The 15,889-nt window shown below is 41.7% G+C and overlaps 1 long non-coding RNA gene across 3 annotated transcripts; it reads right to left on the bottom strand.

Annotated features, from left to right (window-relative positions):
• Positions 1–4,155: 4,155 nt before the first annotated feature.
• On the bottom strand, positions 4,156–15,132 carry LOC105311504. 3 transcript variants are annotated; one of them, XR_002778883.1, is made up of 6 exons: positions 14,993–15,132; positions 11,691–11,763; positions 8,678–8,823; positions 7,373–7,465; positions 6,083–6,244; positions 4,156–4,206 (listed from the first exon to the last, which is right to left on the bottom strand). It is a non-coding gene; the product is annotated as an uncharacterized LOC105311504 (long non-coding RNA). The 3 variants fall into 3 exon arrangements; XR_002778882.1 differs by lacking the exon at positions 4,156–4,206 and having other exon boundaries at positions 5,829–6,244; XR_002778884.1 differs by lacking the exons at positions 4,156–4,206; positions 8,678–8,823 and having other exon boundaries at positions 5,829–6,244.
• Between the last annotated feature and the right edge of the window lie 757 nt (positions 15,133–15,889).

Below are 15,889 nucleotides of genomic sequence, written 5' to 3'. Positions count from 1 at the left end.
CCAAAGAAGCCGTGGGCGGTGAAGGTGAGTACGCAGGAGCTTTTGTAATATAGAAACTGAAAGAGAAAATATAATGGGCCAAGGAAATAGTCGACTGCTATTTGTACATATGCTTAAGAATATGCATAGAGTTAGAGGAGCTAAAGTAGGTCAGCGACAGTTAATGAAGTTCTTGCAATTTATAGAAGCTTCTCCCTGGTTTCCTGAGGAAGGGACAATTGATTTAGAGACATGGTTAAGAATGGGTCAAAAGTTACAGGATTACTATGATGCCCACGGACCTACTAAGGTTCCGGTAGATACTTTTGGGCTTTGGACTTTGAATAGACATTCTTTAGACCCTAGGCATGAAAGAGATCAGATTAAAGAACAAATGTCACCTGTACTTAAAAATTGTTCATGAGTATGACGAATCTGAGGCTGCTGGGGTTGTGCCTTCTGCCCCTCCGATGCCTCTCCCTCCTTTCGACTCCATTTTTACTGATGATGAGGAGGAGGCGGCCGCTAGATATCATTTGCCTGATGAAGATTCAGCTCCACTTGTAGCTATTGGAGGTGTTGCCCAACACGCAGTACCAGATCCTGTATTAATATGAGGGCGAGGGCATGTTTGTGTTTTTCCGCAGGGAGCTGACAGAGCACGCTGGTTGCCTGAATGACTAGTGCGGCATGCCGAAAATGAACATCGAGATTATTCTTCTGATGGGAATACTGATTAATCCAACAGCTTATGCCGCAGTGCATTGGGCTTACATCCCGGATCCTCCGGTACTACATCCAACTGTTTGGTCTGGGCCACAGATCCAGGTTTTTTCTAATAACTCTAGACTTTTAGGATTGCCATTAGCCATGGAACAGCAATATGTATATGATAATTTTAATTTTTCCGGATCAGCAATAGGACTACCTATTTGTTTTCTTTTCAATTCTACTTCCCAACCTGGGTGTTTGAATATCACGGAGCAGCCTTGGCCTAGGAAAGGAGGAGCTGTTATGCTTGGGGCTCCTGATGGCGAAGCTGTAAGCAATAATGATACGATCCCGTTTGAACTTTGTCACTCAAAGAGGCATGTGCAAAAAGATTCGGTATGGTGGCATCGTTGTCATCAAGAGAATGTCACTTTGTACCCAGTAACAGGATTTAATGAAACTGTTTGGGACTTCTCTCGGCCTTATGACACTGGGACTGCTTTATCTGCTGGACTCTGGAAAACAAGCTCTGGCGCTTGGCAGACTCATATTTGGAAACTGGCTGCCGGACTTGTGACAATGAGTATTAGCATGACTAATGAATCTCGGACCAATTCACACAGTAGTGGTTCAGGAGAAAGATTCTCATATGCCCTTAGAACTTGTGTTAATGTCCCATATATATTATTGTTAGGAAATTTCAATATTACCGTAGATAATAATAATCAATTTAATGTATCTTGTAATAATTGTCAGCTGTCTCATTGTGTTACTCCTGCTAACACTTCTGTTCTCGTGCTTAGACAACCGCCATTTATAATGGTTCCTGTTAACCTTAAAGGCCCTTGGTTTGATGAATATGGGTTACAGGTTTTAAAAGAGATTAACATGGCATTAGGAAGATCTAAAAGGGCGGTGGCTGTTGTTGTGGCAGGTATTCTTGCAGTTGTCGCCTTGGTGGTTACAGCCACCACTGCTGCCATATCCTTGTCCAACTCTGTGCAAACTGCAACATTTGTTAATGATCTGACAAAAAATGTTTCATTAGCTATGGGATCTCAAGAAAGTATTGATGAAAAAATTGAACAAAAATTAGATGCATTATATGAAACAGTAAACTTTTGGGGAGAAGTTCAAGCCTTAAAACTGCCCTCCCGCTTACGTTGCCATGTACAATATCGATGGATTTGTGTAACTCCAAAAAGGTATAATAGAACCACCCATCCTTGGGATAAGATAAAAAATCATTTACAAGGGATCTGGCATAGTGCTAATATGTCATTAGATTTAGTTCAATTACATCGAGACATTTTAGCCTTAAAAGAAGCTCCCGAACTACAAATAAATACTGATCAAACAGTGCAAGAATTTATAAAGGGTTTAAAAGGTTTAGTCCCTACTTGGGGACCATTTACTCATTTATTAGGATTTGTTATCATTCTAGCCTGTTTCCTGTTAGTCATCTTGTGTTTATTGCCATATCTGTTGAAATGCTCAATACGAGCAGTGCGAGATGTTGGTTCCGAGATACATGCAATAAAATTAAAAAATAAAAATGCCCCAATATAGTGGGTGGTAGTCAAAGACGGGTAAGGACTTCTTGGAAACTGGACAACCTAAGACAGGGCATGTATGATGGAATACATGTTCCAATGACGGGTAAGCTCCATGTTTCACAGGAAGCCACCTAAGACAGGCACGTTCTACTTTAAAGTAAAAAAGGGGGAATTGTAGGGAGCTAAAGCTCCCAAAATTAAAAAGAGTGCATGGTTTATCTCGGGAGGCCTGCATGCATAAAAAAGGGAAAAGGCTGGTTCTGTGGAATTCCAAGAAGAAGATTAATTATAGAAAAAGGGAGTGTCGAAGGGACTGTCAAAGGAAGTGTGGATTGTACCTTGATCTCCAGGATGTTACTTTAATTTTTATCTTGGGATACACAAATGAACAGATTATGTATAAAAAGGAGCATAAGAAATAAACTCGGAGAGACAGTTGTGAGATCTGTTCTCCCTCCTGCACCCTGTCTGTCTTCTCTTTTTTCTCAGTCCCCGCTCCCCCATTCAGGGACCTGGTTTGACTTGGTCGGCTGGTTTCCGACAGAAAAGGTTTTTAAAAAAGTAACCTCGACAGGACGATCAGATTCCTATCTGGGCCAGGTCCTGGTGGGTAGTCGAAGCCCAAACCTATCAGTTTAGTGACACATTTTCAGCCAGCCCTGTCCACTGCTGCTCTGCAGCTAGCTAAACACACTTTTTAAAACTGTAATATACCTTGAAGAGAGTATTCACTCTGTATCAGACACGTTCATTAGCTCTTGTAATCCATCACCGCCTTTCTTTTCGCCACCTACGTGTGATCTTCCGTATGTTCCCTCAAAATCTGCAAATGCAGAAAAGCGGCAGCAAAACTGATTCTTCATAGCCTGAAATCTTGCTCCCTGGCTGATATCGGTTTGCTCAATTTAACTCCTATAAATATTCTCTACAACTTCAGACATTTCTTGCATTCACACCGGGCACCCGCTCTGCTTCTCACACACTGGCTGGTACCAGGTGGACAAGTTGCCTCCATCTATCCTGGCCCCTTTTACCAGGCCACTGCTTTGGCCCTCACACATCGGCTAAAATCTGGATAGAGATTTCACCCCCAGGATGCTCCTCTCGACCTTCCCTGAAGACCTGGTCTTCCCTTCACACACTTGGTTGTACTGGGACAGACTTTTTTCCCCGATTCTCTACTACTTTCTTCCCCATTCTCTCCCTCTTCTCTCCACCTGCTGGCTAAAGCTGAGATGGACGGATCACATTCAGATCTGTCCTAACCCTTTTTCTCAAAACCTCTCTCTGCTCTTCACATGCTGGATGGAACAGAGATAATAAATTTACCTCTCCTCGACCATGACACCGGGAGCCTATTGCCCCTCACAAGCCAGAATGAGGGACATATGATCAGAAAAAGAAATGGCTGAAGGTGCTTACACAAGGTGCTTACACACACACACACACACACACACACACACACACACACTTAAAATTAGCATCTATCTTTTCACAGGGATTTCTCATGCAAACCAACCTTCGAGGAGAAGCTTTCACTGACCTGCCTGCCTTCAGCACCGAACTGCCTTCTGAGGACTAGACTGAGCAGAGCTCCTAAATTCAAGTTTGTAGAGCAGCAGAGAACAGCTTTCCAACTGAAGAGAGAACGGGCCCCAGAGTATCCTCACTGTAAGCCCTCCTTGCCCCGATGCTTCATAATTAGCCTATAGCACTACATACTAAACTGCTCCAAAACTGATCTGTTATCACAACCATGCTGCATCACAAATTAGCTGTTTTCCATGAATACATTCTCCATCTTTAATGCACCCTGACTTGGAGATCCTGTTGGCATTGGAAACAATGACCATTGGTTGACAGACACGGGATGCCATAGCCACACTGGACTCTGGATCCTGGACACCAACGATGTACACCCCAGACCAAGGGACCTGGACTCAGCATCAGATCGAGGGCCCTAGAGACAAGACAAACACAGGAACCAATAAAAAACCGCACCCCAATAAACAGGAGCCAAAAACAAACACCTGTGCACCAGGGCCAAAAACAAATCCCAGATCTGGGATACATAAGACCAGATGCCAGAGACTTGACACTGAGACAAGAGACCTAGACGCCAGATTCCAGACACCAGACCCTGGAGCCAGAGCGAGAACTGAAGCCTGAACGTGGACGCTGGACCCGCGGCCAGACTCGACCGGACCCCATACCCCAGACACCAGATGAAGAGCTGGACTATAAACTGTACCCTCAGGCTCTGGAGATAAACCCCAAACGATAACCAGGACCTGAGTCAGACCCCAAAATTACACCCAGACACTAGACCCCAGTCATCTGATGACAGATGACTGAGGTCTCAGGAATTTAATTGGTTCTATCGACAGTTACATGCTTAAAACTACCACTGCTCAATGAGGACCTTGAATAATTTATCACTTGGGTCTAGGTTTGCAAAAGGGACAGAAGTGTGATGCTTTTCTAAGTATTCTCTCGTCTAAAAGCTCAAATTAGTGGCTGCTTTGTTAAATTTGCAAAAGCAGTAGTATCCCTTTCATGCTTTACGGAGATTGCTAGAAACTATAGAATCTTGAACCTAACATTCAAAATCAGATGCCCTTCCTCTCTCTTTGGCTTTAAAGCTGTGATCCATGTTTCATACTGACTGACTAAAATGTGTAATCGAAAGTTTTATTTTTAGGAGTACTTCAGTTATCGCTTTTAGGACAATTGACCATTAAAACTACAATTTGTTTGAAATGTCAGTTGTGAAGAAAACATAGTCAAGGACATAGTCTCTTTGCAGATATTCATGTCAAAAGTTAAACATTTTCCAGCTACAAATGGAATAAATGATGCTTCCAACGACCTTCCTGGGATTCCCCATCTACTCTGTTCATGGAACTATCACAGCAAGATCCCAGACCACTTTACCCTGTGCATGTATCTGGTCATGATGTGCCTTGTGTATTTACATAGCTGTGGGATACCAGTATCGGTTACTGGAACTTATTTACTGTGAGTGAGGGCTGAGGCAATGACTTATGGGGCCTTAATTTACAAATCTCCTATCACCTGCTCCTCCCTTTGCATGCAGCTAACTTTTCCAATGTGTACATTTTTCCATGAGGTAGATTCTTAGTCATCCTGTCTTGGTTAGACTGCATGTTATTTTGACATTCTTGGAACTACAGTATTAAGGGATGTTTCCATAAGGAAATCGACAAAGAACAAAAATCACATGCTGAGAGGGGTGACAAATCTCACATTAATGAAATAACGTGAATAAACGGACAAATAAATATGAGCACAATTAAAATGGTATGGTTGTAAAGAATACATTGACCAGTTACACGGTTCTTGATCGCCATAAACAACTAATATATAATATAAGTAACAGTATGTGCTGTGCCTTTAAATGACTGATGGCAGCATACTTTGTTCACAGCATCATCGTCACAGGTGAGGACCGCACTGTGCTTTTTTCTTCAGGTCGGCTCCGACATCTCTAGAGATAGACATTTTTCTATTCCTATACCCTTAGGGAACCATGCTCCTATATGCGGTCTGTTGCCAAGAGAAACCAAAATCTGTAATGCGGGCCTACCTACACATATAGAAGGATGGAACAGAATTAAGAACCTAGAAATAAACCCATCTCTCTAAGGTCATTGGATGTTTGACATGGGTGGAAAACATGGACTTGGGTACAGGAGACTCCTTTGAACAGAGGGTGCTAGCAAAATGACTACCATCTGAAGGGGAATGAGATTCGACCCTGACCTCAAACCATATAAAGGTGAACTTGAAATTTATTCGAGCCTTAAAATTCAAACCTCTAGAAGACAGCACGTGGATGAATCTTCAAGCCCTTGTATTTAGCAAAGAGTTCTTCGATCTGGCATCAAACAATAATCGATGAAAAAGATAAATGAGATTGCCTCGACATTCATCCTTTTTGGCATTAAAAGAATCTATTCAGGAAGTGACAAGACAACCTACAGAAAGGGAAGAATGTCACGTTATAGATCTAATGGAAGTGTCATTCAACAAAGAACTCTTACAACTCTTAGACAAAAAGACAAACTAAACTTCTAAAATGTACCAGAATAGACCCTTCTCTAGAAAAGAGAAAATTTTCAATAGGCCCAAGAAAGGATGTTAGGTATCATGAGTCATAATGGAAATGCAAATGAAAACTACAAAGCCATACTCCCCCTTCACACAACCCAGAATTGCTATAATCCAGAAAGCCCATCATGACGAATGTCACTTATGGAGAAAAAATTAAAGCACTTAAACCACGTCAAAATGTAAAACACGGTGGCCTATGTGCACAAGTTTTCAACTCCAACCACTCAAAATGTTCTTGTCTGGTTCAATGAATTCACTCCTTGATATATATCTCCCAACATAGAAAACAGGCATTTAATGCTTTAAGAGTGAATTTCTTCAGCATCGTTGTTCAAATAAGCAGGTATGTATGAACGATTCAGAGGTCGATCTTAATTTGTAGTACAAATGAATAAAGTGATTCTGAATTGTTACAGCAGAAGTCTTTAGAATGGTACTTAGAAACAGATTTAATTTCTTAAACGTATTACCTCTTGGCACATACCTTTTTGTGGTGGCAAAAGACACATTTACAAATAGAACCAAATACTTGCTTCCTTTAAGATAAATTGAATAAATCTATGTCCCATACTTTGTGCTTCATTACTTTATCTTATTTGGAAATGTTGAGATTTTCAGTGAGTATGTATCACTTTATTAACCAAGCAAAAATTTCAAGTTTCGAATTATTAAAAACACAGGAAAAATTATCTATATATGTATATCTATATAAATACCTATATATATAGGCATAGATATACACACAATGTCAATGCAATAACTTAATGTTTTACCTATAAACCGTTTATTTGTACCTACATTTGTTACAACTGAGATTTCAAAGTGCATTAATACGTGCCCTACTTTCTTGACACAATTATAACAGAAATATAACTTTATTTCTGTGAATCCAGTAAATACATTTCATAACAAGTCCATTTAATCAAATCAAGTCTTAAGCCAATCAAATATTAAAAACCAGCAATAACATCCAAAGAAAGAAAATGTCTTACCTGTTTAGAAGTTAATCCAAGTCAAAGGATCCACCGGCCGTCGAAGGTAGGATTTTAGATTCTGATAGTGACTCAAACCGGTGAGCCTCCTCCCTGCTCAATGGAGGAAAGGAAACAACTCCACAAAACAGTGCAAAGAATGCAGCCCTCACAGATTCAAAGGATTGTTCCCAGAAACAAAGATTACAGACCTTCCTGACACAGGCTGTCAGGATGGCAGAGCGCACATGATGTCTCAGATCCCCTCCGACCACAAACCAGCTCTTTCATGGCTCTGAGTGAGCTTTACCATAATAGCACTTATACAGCATTGAAAGGTAATGAAAGGTGGAGTTGAGAATGGTCTCTTGGGCTGAGGCCCCTCATGGCACCCTCCCCTGAGAGCTGCCAAGGCCAGCCACCGGGTGCACCGGGATCAGTGCACCTTGCAGATGGTTGACACCAAACCAAACTCCTATAACATGGACAAGACAGAAAAAAACCACATCTGGTATAAAGAGAACCCACATCATCTCCACAGACAGTATAGAGGATCGTTTCACTCCTGAACCCCAGAGGCCACCTGGAATAGCAGTTTCATAGGGAACTATGATTCTGTTCTATCCCTACAGTACCTCCTTATGGCAAAGAACACACAAAAAAAAGATGTAGGGGAGGAAAGGATTTTTTCTGGAAAAGCTCAATCGAGACAACCCTAGAGCTCCAAAAAGGAAGCACATAATTTTAACTGCCCATCTAAGGTACGATAGATTCACACCACTTATACCTTCTAGCAAACACTGCAGACAAGGAATGAAAACTTTTAAGTCGTGTCAGTCAACCCTAAAAACACTGATACGGGGAATGGAAGGAGGACCGAGATCAGTTACCAGGCTCATGTTAGCAGTTTCGGAGTCTACTACTAATATGATTATAACCAAAGCTTTTTTATCTTTCCTTCACCATTTTTAAGGAGCCAGGCTAGAAAACTGTAGTCTGTATTTTTTAATGTGGCCCTTTCCATGTTTTTTGTTTGTTTAGCTCGGTCTGCTCAGGCAGTTGTGGCCTGTGTTTACATTTCTCATCTCCTAAGGCATCTCCTTTTTTATGAAAATGACACAAAAGCCACGAAAACAATGACCACCCATGAAAAGAAAGTTTCAACAAAGGAAGCCGAGAGTGGCTAATTCCAAGTAGCTGGCTTCGCAAATATTTTTTTTACAACCGTCTTAACATCTTAGTAAAAAAGACTGGCAACTCTTCTAAATTCACCCAAACCATGCAGAAATATACTAAAAAGGCTGATGGGATAGATACACTGCTTACCTCTGCCAACACACCTGTGGTCTCTCTCAGCTACAGTAGTTTTCAGGAGATAGCAGTATTCCAGCCATTAATTCTCCTGGTGCCTAAGCAGATGGCAGCTTTCTAGTTCTTAAATCCAATAGAAATGCTCCGTCGAGCCCAAGCATCTTTAAAAACCAAGGGAGGGAGGAGGGATGAAAACAGGCAGGATCCAAACTCTCCAAATTTCTTTATTCACAAATACTGTCTCCATCAGTCGGAATCTCTATGAAAGTTGTTGTTAGACTTGGGGAAATGCGGGCTAGAATTAAGATAGAAGCGGTTCCCCATTACCTGTACACCGATGGACCCAAATATCTTCAGTTGCTATATAATATAAAGCAAAAAATAGATAAACCAATTTTAGTGCTTCTAGGCACGCTTACTATCTTACATCACAAATAACAAAAACCGGAGTTTTCCACACCAAAATAATCCTCTCCTAGTTCCTCTGATCAACCTTCTATCCACACCCTACACCATTCCTTGCACACAGACAGCTTCTCATAAACCTTTCCCTCCCATGGCAGTTCCACCACACACCACCTGGGGGAGCCAAAGGGACACCGACCCCCTCACCACAATGGAACCACGAAAAAAGCCTCCTGAAACTTCTCTACTGTGCTTAATAAAAATGCAGAGCAAAGTCTGCCTGCAGAAAGAATACGTGGTTCATGCTGGGTCGCAAGAACGGGAAGAGTCATGCCAGGTCACATGTGTCCATGCTCGGTCACATGAATGTGACTCAAAGGTAGGCGATGAAAAGCATGGAGGGATCGCGTTGGATTTAGCCCAGGAACTGACCACATCCCTCGAGCCTGAGTTCACAGACTGGCAAATTGTCCCAGGACCAGCACAACCTCACCTCATGCCTGACCCCACCCTCTACCCCGCTGCACCTGAACTCCTCCTGAGACCAAACGGCCAGTCAAACCTGAGACCAAACGGCCAGTCAAATCCGCACAAAGAGCTAGCTTCACAAATGTTTTTTTACTGCCAACCGAATTTTACAGGAGACAATGAACTCACACCACTTCTAACTTAGACCTAACGATGCAGACTGGGACTAGGATTTTTATTATACACTCACGTGGAATTTACATAAGCATGAAGATGAGAAGAGCTCAACAGGTAAGTTGTAGTGAGGTAACACGGAAAGCAATGGTACAGAGTAGGAGAGAGGTCAAAGCTGGTCACTGGGCTCCTACTTGGAGCCTTTCTATTGCTGAGATCTTTTAATTTTCGCAACTTTTAAGGAGGCGGGAGAAAGGAGAACAGGAATACACAGTGGAGACCTGTATTTTTAAAAGTGGCCCTTTTCAAACAGGCAGGAAACTTTCAATAAATATTGTGAGTTCACTAAGTCCAAGTTCTCACTTTTACTAATGGTTCACACCCATCTAAATGTATTAGAGGAAAATCCCTGACAGCACTTCACATTCTCGAAAACCCTGCAGAAATAGACTACAAAGGAAAACAGGATGAACAAGGAAGGGTACTGCTTACTTCTGCCAACACTCCTCCATCATTTCTGCTACAGCTGTGTACAGGAGCTAACAGTATCCCAAACATGAATTCTCCTGGTGCCATTACGAGATGGCAGCTTTTCTTTCTCAAATCCACTTAACTGAACTTTCAAGCAGAAATCTTTTATCGACAGAGGGAGAAAGGGCATCGAAAGGGGCAGGATCTAAGAAAGAGCGGGGATTCTCCAAATCTCTGTTCAGACTGAACTACTCCACCAATTAGCATATCTGTGGAAGATGTTAGATTGTAGCCTCTTCCTGTCTACAGATAAGGTGATAACGCTAAGGTATTTTAGTACCTCTTCCTAATTTTTAAGGACACAAAAAGAGGATTAGGGACATATAAATGAGACCTTGTGTTTTAAAAATTGGCACTTTCAAATTTTTTCCCTTACTTTGGCTCAAAATGCCTCAGGCGGTAGTAGCTTGTATTTTCATTTCTAATAGACTCAGCAGGAAGACCCTAGAAAATGCTGAGACTTTCCTTGTAATTATGATCGGGCTTTGAAAAATCGTCCTCCATTTTTGTCAGATTTCTGATGTTTTTACATCTTTTGAAATCTGTTCCAACATTCTGAAACAGGGATAAGGCAGAAGAACTACATAGATTACTGATTATTAAACCAGACTGTTTTCAGACCCTGCAAGGTACTGCTACCATTTCGGAAACTGCCTGATCATCCCTATGGCCATACAAGGAGAAACCTACAGAACAAAGGAAGATTCATGCAGAGAATAATACAAAGTGTTTGTCCATACTGTTAATGTTTACAGTTACCATAAGAGGAAAACGGGAAAACAAAATTTAAGATGTACCCTACAATCTACTCCATTCTTGACTTGCCTTGCCCAGACTAAGAGATCAAAACTGATTCTCCAAATGTTCTATTAACGATATTTCTTAAAAGTTACGCCTTGTTGGGAAACGTGTTTTTTCCCTTCCACCTTTTTACCCTGATATTGATATTACCATCGATTATAATACCCAAAAAGGTGAAGAAGTAATTCAAAAGCTTAAGAATAATTCATTTTGCTTCTATCCATTTATTCTTATTTCTAACAGTATTAATGAAAAAATTGCTATCGTGAGTTTCCAAAAATATTTTCAAAATTAAAAGGTTTTTCAATACAAACAATGCATCATCAACCCAATAACATTAGCAATGACATAAAGCAATAGGGCTTTTTACAGCTTAGCCAAGGAAGCCCAAGCTTCCTATCCCCATAGTATTTCCTTTTCACAGCAGAAAAGACAAACGCACAGGAAAACATGACCGGCTCTGCGAGGGAAGTTTCAGTAAAGAAAACTGGGAGTCACTAAGTGCAAGTAGTTTGGCTTCAAAATAGTTTTTGTGCCCATCTACACATATTAGAGAGAAAAAACTCTGCTGCCTCTTCTAATTTATCCCAAACCCTGCAGATATCGACCGAAAAGGCTGACAGAGTAAACAAATATACATACTGCTTACCTCTTCCGCCACATGTCCAACACCTCTCAGCCAAAGCAGTTTCCAGGAGTTAGTAGTATCCCGGCCATTAATTCTGGAGTCAAAAAAAAAAAAGCAACTTTCTAGTTTTCCCAAATTCAACAAAATATACCTTCAAGCCCAACCATCTTTTATCAACAGGGGAGGAGGGGCATGGAAAAAGGCGAGATCTAAAAATGAGCCCGCCAAATCTCCAAATCTCTTTGTTCTGGAAGACGTCTCCACTATGTAGCATATCTACTGAAGGAGCTCTTAGCCTGGGAGACAGGCAAACTAGAATTATGGTAGAAGCAATTCCCCATTAGATATAGACACAAACATCTTTAGTTTCTGTATATTATGAAGCAAAATATAGATAAACAAGTCTTAAGTAGTAGTCACCCTGCCTATCTTATACCTCAAGTAAACAATAACATGACCAAGTTTTCCACATCAAACCATTCCTCTCCTGGGTCCTATGAAGTTCAATACCCCACCCAACACCCCACAGCAATGTTGCAGGCAAAGCCTCTCTGCCCCATTTCTCTCACTGCAGTCCCACCGCCCACCACCTGGGGTCTGCAAAGGTACACTGACTACCTTCCTGCAAAGGTGCTTCCGAAAGCCTTGAGAAAACTCCAGTGTGCTTATTGAAAAGGCAGAGCAAAGTCTGCCTGCAGAAGGAATACTTGGGTTCATGCTGGGTCGTAAGAATGTGACTCAACACTCATGCCTGGCCACATGTGTCCATGCTCGGTCACATAGATGTGACGCGCAGTTATGGTGGAGTGTACCTAAGATTTAGCCCAGGATGCAGACCAGAGCACTGACGCCTGAGTTCACAATGATTGGCAAATCACACCGAGACCCACCCTCCCGGGTCCTACCCAGCACTCTTGTCCCCGAGGCCCCAAAACCTCACCTTATGGCTGACCCCAGCCTCTTACCCTGCTGTACCTCAACACCTTCTAGAAGCAAACAGCCAGTCAAATCCATAGAAAACCCTTCAGTATCTAATCACAAGCTGGCTTCACGCATACTTTAAACTGCCACTCTAAACTTACAAGAGACAATGACCTCACACCACTTCTAATTTTCGCCTAAGACTGCAGACCGTGACTAAGAATTTTATTATATGTCCACCTGGGATTTACATAAGCATGAAAATGAGAAGAGCTCAGCAGGTAAATTTTATTGAGGCAACCCAGAAAGCAATGGTAGAAGGTGGGAGGCGGGTCAAAGCTGTTTACTGGGCTCCTACTATTGGGGTGCGATCAATTCTAAGACCCACGGAACCCATTGAGATGCATTGTGAGCCTTTATTAGCCAGCCGGCGACTGACTCTCTACCATGTAGGGTCAGAGGAGATAAGCCCGGAACTTACAGAGGAAGCAGCTTATAAAGCTTAAGACCATATCCTGCTGGTCTGCTGAACAAGCTAGCGAGCGGATTACAGAAAGCAGATGTTGGCTATAACCATCTTACACAAAGATAAATGTTTCCGGGGTAACTCTTAGATCAAAAAGGCCTAGCAGGCAGCTTCGTTATCTGCATCCTGGTGGCTGTCAGTGCTTTCCTGGGGGCTGGCGCCTGAAGATATCACTTCCCTGTGACTGATATATTGGAAAGTTTTTCACTCCTATACTTCTTGGTGCCTGTCTATTGCTAAGGTGATTATGCTAAGATCTTTTAGTTATTTTTCACAGCTTTTGAGACAGGGAAAAGAGGAACGGGGATAGAAAATGAGGACCTGTGTTTTTACAATGGGCCTTCATCAAAATGGCAGGAAACTAAGTCCAAGCACTCTTTTCACTAATATTTTTCGTGCCCACCTAAATGTATTAGAGGAAAAAGACTGGCAGCACTTCGACGTTCTCCAAAACCCAGCATATACAGAACACAAAGGCCGACGGGATACACAAAGATACTTTTTACCTCTGCCAACTCCAACATCATCGCTCTGCTACAGCTGTTTCCAGGAGCTAGCAGCATCCCAACCGTGAACTCCCCTGCTGCCATAACAAGATGGCAGCTTTCTAGTTTTCTCAATCCACTTAACAGAATCTTACAAATCCACTTAGAAAATCTCAGTGCAGGCATCTTTTACCAAAGAAATGGGGAAGGGGCGTGGAAAGGGGCAAGATCTACTAAAGAGCTGGAATCTCCAAATCTCTCTTCAGCCAAAACTTCTCCACCAATTATCATCTCTATAGAAGCTGTTAGCTTGGAGCTCCTTCCAGTCTACTTATAAGGTGATTATGCAATTTTTTTTTTTTTAGTACTTCTTCCACATTTTTAAGAGGGACAGGGAAAGACAATTAGGGATAGACAAAGGAGACTTGCCATTTTTAAAAGTGACCCTCTCAATTACTTTTCCTTAGTTTGACTCAAACTGCCTCAGGCAGTACTGGCCTGTGCTTGCATTTCTAACAGACTCAGCAGGAAGCCCCTGGAAGATGCTGACACTGTCCTTGTAGTTCTGATCGGACTTTACAAAATCAGCTTCCATTTTTGTCATATTTCTGATCACCTTTTACATCCTTTAAAATCTCTTCCAACATCTAATAACGGATAAGGCAGGAGAACTAGACAAATTGGTAAATATTAAACAAGGCTGTTTCCAAAATCCACAAGGTACTGCTACCTTTAGGGAACCTGGCAGATCACCCCTAAGACCAGACAAGGAGAAACCTACAGAACGAAACATACCAAGAAATCAAAATCGATTCTCCAAATTCTCTATTAACAATAATTTTTAAAGTTACACCCTTGTTGGAAAACTTCTTGATATTTCCCTTCTGCCTTTTTAACTTAGTGTTGATATTACCATGTATAATACCCAAGAAGCTAAAGAACTAATTCAAAAGCTAAATACTTCATTTTGCTTCTATCCATTCATTTTCAAAATGTGGTATTTCTACCAAGATTAATGAAACAATTGCTATGACTTTCCATAAATATTTTCCAAATTAAAAGATTTTCTAATAAAGAATAACTTTACCAAAGACAAAAACAATTAAGGCTTTTTACAGCTTAGCTAAAGAAGCCAAGGCTTCCTATCCCCATGGTATTTCCTTCTTATAACAGCACGAAAGACAAAAGCACAGAAAACCATAACCACTGCGAGGAAAGTTTCAATATAGAAAACTGGGAGTCACCTAGTGCAAATAGCTTGCCTCCACCAATAGTTTTCATGCACATCTAAATGTATTGGAGGGAAAAAGTCAGCCAGCTCTTCTAAATTCTCCCAGACCGTGCAGAAATCGAGCAAAAAGGCTGACAGGGTAAACAAACATACTGCTTACCTCTGCCGACACACGTCCCAGATATCTCAGCTACAGTAGTTTCCAGGAGATAATATCCCAACAATTAATTTTCCTGGCGCCGCAACAAAATGGCGACTTTCTAGTTTTCTCACGTTCAACTGCAGTACACCTTCAAGCCTAAGCATCTTTTATCAGAGAGGGAGGAGGGGCATGGAAAAAGGCAGGATCTGAGAAAGAGCCCGCCAAATCTCCAAATCTCTTTGTTCTGGCACACTTTCCAATATTTAGCATATCTATTGCAGGAGCACTTAGCCTGGGAGACAGGCAAACTGGAATTATAGTAGAAGCAATTCCCCATTACATGTAGACAAAAGAACACGAACATCTTTAGTTTCTCTATAATGTGAAGCAAAAAAATAGATTGACTAATCTTTAGTGCTAGTCATCCTCACTATCTTATCCCTCAAGTTATAAATCACATAACCAAGTTTTCCACACAAAGCCATCCCTCTACCCAACACCCCACAGCAATGCTTGCACGCAAACCTTCTCCTCGCCATTTCCTCCCATGGAAGTCCCTCCACCCACCACCTGGGGGCTGCAAAGGGACACTGACTACCTCCCCACAATGGCACTGACTACCTCCCCACAATGGCGCTTCCGTGTTTAATGAAAAAAAGCAAAGTCTGCCTGCAGAAGCCACACCTGGGTTTGAGACAAGACATCACTTTTAAAATTCTTAATCTTTTAGCAGGAAATGAAGTAGGACATCTCTTGCAGAGTTCATCTTTTTAGTAAACCTAGTTAGGATTTCTTCCCTCCTTTCTCTGGAAAAAAAGGCCATCTCCCTCAAATCCTGGTAACTGCCTGGCGACTCAGATCCTCTGACTATTGATAAGGATCATCAGACCATTGCTAAGCAGAAATGGTGTTAAG

This window comes from Pteropus vampyrus, unplaced genomic scaffold (genome assembly GCF_000151845.1).
Source record: "Pteropus vampyrus isolate Shadow unplaced genomic scaffold, Pvam_2.0 Scaffold1000004473, whole genome shotgun sequence".
NCBI lineage: Eukaryota > Metazoa > Chordata > Mammalia > Chiroptera > Pteropodidae > Pteropus > Pteropus vampyrus.
This window is presented reverse-complemented; position numbering and strand designations above follow the sequence as displayed.